This window comes from Colobus angolensis, unplaced genomic scaffold (genome assembly GCF_000951035.1).
Source record: "Colobus angolensis palliatus isolate OR3802 unplaced genomic scaffold, Cang.pa_1.0 Scaffold279, whole genome shotgun sequence".
NCBI lineage: Eukaryota > Metazoa > Chordata > Mammalia > Primates > Cercopithecidae > Colobus > Colobus angolensis.
This window is the reverse complement of record NW_012116032.1, coordinates 3,488,358-3,494,357: the sequence shown is the minus strand read 5'-3', so window position 1 is coordinate 3,494,357 and position 6,000 is coordinate 3,488,358. Positions and strand designations below refer to the sequence as shown.

The 6,000-nt window shown below is 32.8% G+C and overlaps 1 protein-coding gene across 1 annotated transcript in view; it reads left to right on the top strand.

Annotated features, from left to right (window-relative positions):
* The window catches only part of NDST4 (N-deacetylase/N-sulfotransferase (heparan glucosaminyl) 4), a 300,692-nt gene that overhangs the window by 251,265 nt on the left and 43,427 nt on the right, over positions 1–6,000 (top strand). The window lies entirely within an intron of this gene.

Genomic DNA, 6,000 nt, shown 5'->3' with positions numbered 1-6,000 from the left:
TTCTTTCTTTCTTTCTTTCTTTCTTTCTTTCTTTCTTTCTTTCTTTCTTTCTTTCTTTCTTTCTTTCTTTCTTTCTTTCTTTCTCTCTCTCTCTTTCTTTCTTCTTGCTTTTCTCTTATTCCTTTCTTTCTTCTATTTTCTTTCCTTCTTTATTTTTTCTTTTTCCTCTCCTCTTTCTCTTACTTCTCATTTTGTTTGTTTGTTTGTTTGTTTTTTGAGACAGAGTCTTGCTGTCACCCAGGCTGCAATGCAGTGGCGTGATCTCAGCTCACTGCAACCTCTGCCTCCAGTGTTCAAGTGATTCTTCTGCCTCAGCCTCCTGAGTAGCTGGGACTACAGGCACCCACCACCATGCCTGGCTACTTTTTGTATTTTTCGTAGAGATAGGGTTTCACCATGTTGGCCAGGCTGGTCTCGAACTCCTGACCTCAGGTGATCTGCCAGCCTCAGCCTCCCAAAGTGCTGGGATTATAAGCGTGAGTCTCACTGCACCCAGCCTATTTCTCCTTCTAAGTGTAGTTCTTAGAGGAATAAATCTTGAAACATCTACCTAAATTAATAAAGTGTATCTCTTTGAAATTGGAAGATCAGAGTTACTTTTTATTTTTAGAACACATTTCTTAGTGGAAATCTATTATTGTGTTCCATTGTGAAAAAACTTGGCATCTGCTTTTAGTGCTTCAAGAGAATTAAAATATTTCCAAGTGAAATAATCATTTCTTTCTTCAGTACTTGTTATCTTGAAGTGTCTAGAGTCAGTAATCAGCTGAAATGTATGTGTGTGCATAGATATACATATTAAAATATCAAATTTTATTTTCATTTCCAAAAAAGTAAAAATATGTAAGTGATATTTTAGATTTAATCCATTCTAGGAAATATAGAGTTGTTATAAATAAAATTTACTAGGTAAATAAAATAATAGAAGAAGATGAAACAGAAAATAGATGGAAGTTTGATGAATTTGTCGCCAAAGTTCTGGGAGAACCACGGAATAAGAAAGAATACTGATTCTAAATTCCTATGCCCAGCTTTGCGCACACGCGCGTGTGTGTCTTAATAACACTTAATGCAAGAACTATTCTCTTAACAAATTATTAAGTGTGCAATCTGCTTGTTGACTACTTTGAATGCCGAATTTGGTAGAATTCACTATATAACCTCAGACAGGCCACCTGAAACCCTTGATCCTCATTTCCTTTTCTCATAAATAAGATAGTTTCTTAGCTCCTAGTAAGAGAACAAAAGTGCACATAAAACCGCTTCGTAAAGTTATATAAGCAAATTAACATTAACATTCAACAACATAATATGTTAAGATCAATCATTAATCAATGATTCATTGGAGTGTTTTGTTTTTAAAAAAACAAAGTGATGTATCCAAAGAGTAGACTACAAGCTGAGAGCCATTTTTAGATTGAGCGAAAGATTAATATAGTTATATTAGGTTTGGACAAACTTTCCTTACTTTTGATATCTAAGAACATAGATGTTGACACTTACCAAGTTATTAGTTGCTCAGGCCTGAAGAGTTGCCTAAGACTGGGTTGCCTACAATTATTACCAATAGTTATGTGTTTTTAAATCAAGAAGTGTTATTGGCACTCATATTAGTAATGCTAAGCCTAGTCTGACTCTTAATATCCCTTGTGTGGTTCCAGACTATTTTTAGAATAAAATAAAGACACAAAATTACCTTTTATAAGAAAAATGTGAGTACAATGCCAAAGCCCATCAGATGAGCCATCAGGGATGTATTTCCCTATATTCCATCTACCTTCACATTTTATGAGAACTAAAAGCATAATCAATAATTTAACAAGCTAATGGACATATTTTTAAACACAATTGAACTATTCTGAAACGCAGCACGCTGTCAGAGCCACAGAGGCAAAAATGGAAACTGCCTGCTAATATTTAATACCTATCTTGAAAAATACTGTGCTGCAGCATGAGCACAAAGCAAGCTGCCCTAAAACAGGGTGCCTCTCTCCTTGCTCTGCAAAGCTGTTGTTTCCTTCTGTGTTTGTGATAGTGCATTTTTTTCCTAGGAACCAAATATCTGACTGTTCTGTAAACGATTTGACTTTTAAAGGCACTGTAAGACGCAGGACTAAATACCCAAATATTCAATGTGTACTTAAACTAAAAATGTATGCTCTAAAAATGATTTTTAATTCCAATTTTAAAATGCTCTATAATATAGTCTGGCTACTGATATTCGTGATCATACAATTTACAATACCATTCTATTTGTCATACAAGTAGGAAAAGCAAGGAAACTCTTCTGGTCTTGGCAGTGAAAATATTCTAACTCAACTTGGAGAGCAATGCTTCATTTTGTGGATAAAATAAGGCCTTTCACTTTTATTTTGATCTTCCCTTTTTTCTTCTCTTCTTATATTTTGGATATTGGCAGCTTCATAAGACAAAAACAAAATGTTAAAAAAAAATTAATTGTATAATTTTTAATTAAATACTCAGGGGATGACCAGTTGCCTAATTTATTTACCACCATTCCATCTGTCCTGTGACAGTGTGTTTACCCACAGTTAGGGATTATCCATAAAGTTCAGTTATATTTACTCAATTTCCTGTCATCAAGATTTATACATTATGATACCTAAAACTTCCTTTCTCCTTGAACTTTAGATACATCATTAAACAGATTTATTCCATAGATAATGTCTTTCCAAATTTTGAATATATGTATTGTATCTGACAATCAGGTTAATGAAAAACTATATATTTCTAATGAATAGAATATGAAGGTGCCCATAAGCTTGCTTGTATATTTTTACAACAGATAAGAAAGTTTAGACTTGTTTTATGTTTGGTTATAATGAAGTTGAGAGCCTTGAGAGTTGAGGGAGAAACATAGGTAGAAGTGCCAACAACAAGATAAAGCCAGTCCAGAGTGCTTGATGACAGAAGCAATGGCACCCGGACCTCGGTGCCCTCTTGGAAAGCCTGCTGCAATTGGCCTACTGAAATTAGCACTTACTGAATATCTTATTCTCCAATGTGTCCATTGAACAAGATGTCCTTTCCTGTCCTTTTCACATGAAAGATAAAGCTCTGCTTGTTTGAATCAATGCATTTCTCTGAGCGGCAATATTTCAAGGTTCAGTAGGTTGTATATATAAACCATTTTTATCCGTGTAGTACTGTCATACTTTCCCCAGATGATACTTTTGGGAGTACACTATTGAGAAAGATTATTTTTAGTATGCAATAAGAAAATAATAATCAAAATAAATATATATAAAAAAAAATAAACAGTAAAAAATAGTAGCAACATAAGTCTGTGAAAAATTATTTGCTACTATCTCATACCACATGTCTTTTGAATTCTCTTATTTATGCCTCAACAACATCCATTTTTAATTTGTCTTATACACCTACACTCTCTGAAATAGGTTTTATTGTGTTTGTTTAAAGAAGCCATTTGCCCAGAAATGCTAAAACTCTTAAAATGCTCTGTCTGCACAATAGGTGATTTTAGCAAGCCAGATATGCACAGTTAAGCTGTGCTTGCAGAATTGTTTTTCTTAAAGTGCAACCAATTGACCATATACCAGCACTAATTTGTTTCTAACCAGTAAGGCATGTGCACATGTTGTCCCATACAACAGTGATTGCAACCAATATGGACAGGGTGCTTGTTTTTATTCTCAGTAAAGGAAAATTTAAATGCAGCAGCATGCCTCAGCTTAGAACCACATATCTCCAGACTCTGCTTTCTTTCAAAGACAGATTTTCCATTTGCCCTGCATTCAGTTTTACACTTTTTTTTTTTTTTTTGTCATCAAACAAAGCTTATCCTCCTAAGAATGCTCTGGAAAAATGACTTAGAACCAGTCTGCTACAAAAATCTTTTAAAAGTCTATATTAATACCCTAATGAAATGATAATATACATCTGCTTATGATATAAAAATACTCTTTATGATACTCTCAAAGTAATATCCTGATTTATAATTTTGTCAGACTTTAGACTCTCACAGGTGCCTTACAATTCCTTCTTAAAATAACAATGCTAAGAGGGCAGGTGGTAGATTTCTAGGACATTATTATATTTCTTCAGGCATTTAGCCGGCAGCCTGGTTTTCATACTATTTTCAGTCCTGGGAAACCATAATTATCCTGAAGCATGTTACTTACACTGCCTTATTTCTTAATTACAGCAGTGACATGAGATAAATGCATACTTATTGGGATCAAATGCATATTATTTTGTGGTGATTATCAAGAAGTTCTCATGACAACAGTGGCAATTACATGGTCATCAACTACTGATACGATATTATGTTACAGAAACTCTGTAACTAAGTCCTGCCAAGAGGGAAGTTTCTATTTGAGATAAAAGAATTTAAGGGTGAGAGATTGGCCAATTTGACATTGGACAGTGTTATGTTTATATAATTTATCTAGGTAGAAATTTAAGTTAAACTCCTAAATATTAGTTGATACAATGATTTTACTTGACCTTCATATGGAATCATTTAAAATGTTTAAATGTTTTAAATTTTACTTGAGATTCCATATGAATCTCAAATAAAATCATCGTCAACTAATATTTAGAGGTTTAACTTAAATGTAAAGGGATTAAGAGGTTTAACTTAAGGGGTTTAACTTAAATTTCTACCTAGATAAATTAAATAAATAATTTTTTAAAATATCTATTGTCTTTTCTGATGTTTCAAATAAAATATTTGAATATATTCCAAGGTTAAAAAATGGACTAGAAATATGATAGCAGTCATATTGTCTTCAAAGATAAATTTGCAGTCTATTAGTAATATTCTCAGATGCTATAATTCATTGTCTTAAAATATTTCATTTAAGGTTTCCAAAATTTTTTTTTTCATTTCAATGTAAAAAGAAAAACAAAAACTTTAAGCTGCCAAGATAATACTTACATAGTTTTCTACTACCTTCTATAAAAATATGTTCTTTGTCTTGCTTTTTTGTTGTTGTTGAAAAGGGCAAAAGGAAAAAATGATGGATGTCAAACTCAATCTATATACATGTTTTGGCGAAAGTTTCAGTTACATGTCAGAATTGGGAATCTGGCTGCCTGGGTTTAAATTCCTACTCTGCCACTGACTAGATGTAGAACTTGAACAAGTTGCTTAACTGCTCTGTGCTTCATTTTCTTCATCTATAAAAGGAGACAATAGCAGTAGTTACCTGTAACAGCGTTGAGAGGATTTAATTTTTTCATCTATGTAAAGGGCTTAGAATCCTGCTTAGTACAGAGTAAACAAGCATTATATGAATTTTAGCTATGATTTTATGTAAGTTAGGGACATTAAAACCACATTCTCTTCTCTACCTTCAACCATGATGAGGTGTGACTTTGATCATTTTAACAAGTTTCCTTCAGATATTTTCTTCAGTATTCTAGTATGACACATAATAGAGAATGTGTTTTCTACAACAAAAAGGGCATTCAAACAACGAACTGATATCTATCAGATTGGTCAGTGTAATATTGACCAGTGACATATATGCCTGTATTTGTTTAAATGATTCCATATGAATCTCAAGTAAGACCATTTTATCAACTAACATTTAGGTGTCTTTAACCTATAGAGGGGTTTTAACTTACAGTGCCTTGCCAGAGTAGATTTTCTAAATTCTGGTACAAGATAATGCTTCTATTATTTTTTAAGTTAAAAGATCTCCTCTTTAGACATTTACAATTATCCAGTGACATATTAGATCATGGGAACAGAAGGTCTGCATATAGTCTTTATTGCATGGCTAATATCTAACCAGGTGTCAATAAAATTAACATTGGAATAGTTCTGCAAACCCATTTTATTTCCAAATAACCACACCAAGAAACATAGACCCTTAAAAAAGTGTCAGCGAGTTTTCATACAAAATATTAGCCATGAGACACTTGACTTTTCTTCTATATTATTTTTCTGTTCAGCTTCAGATGTTACATTTGTTCTAATATTATTATTTATAACCTTATTTTAGCCTTGCA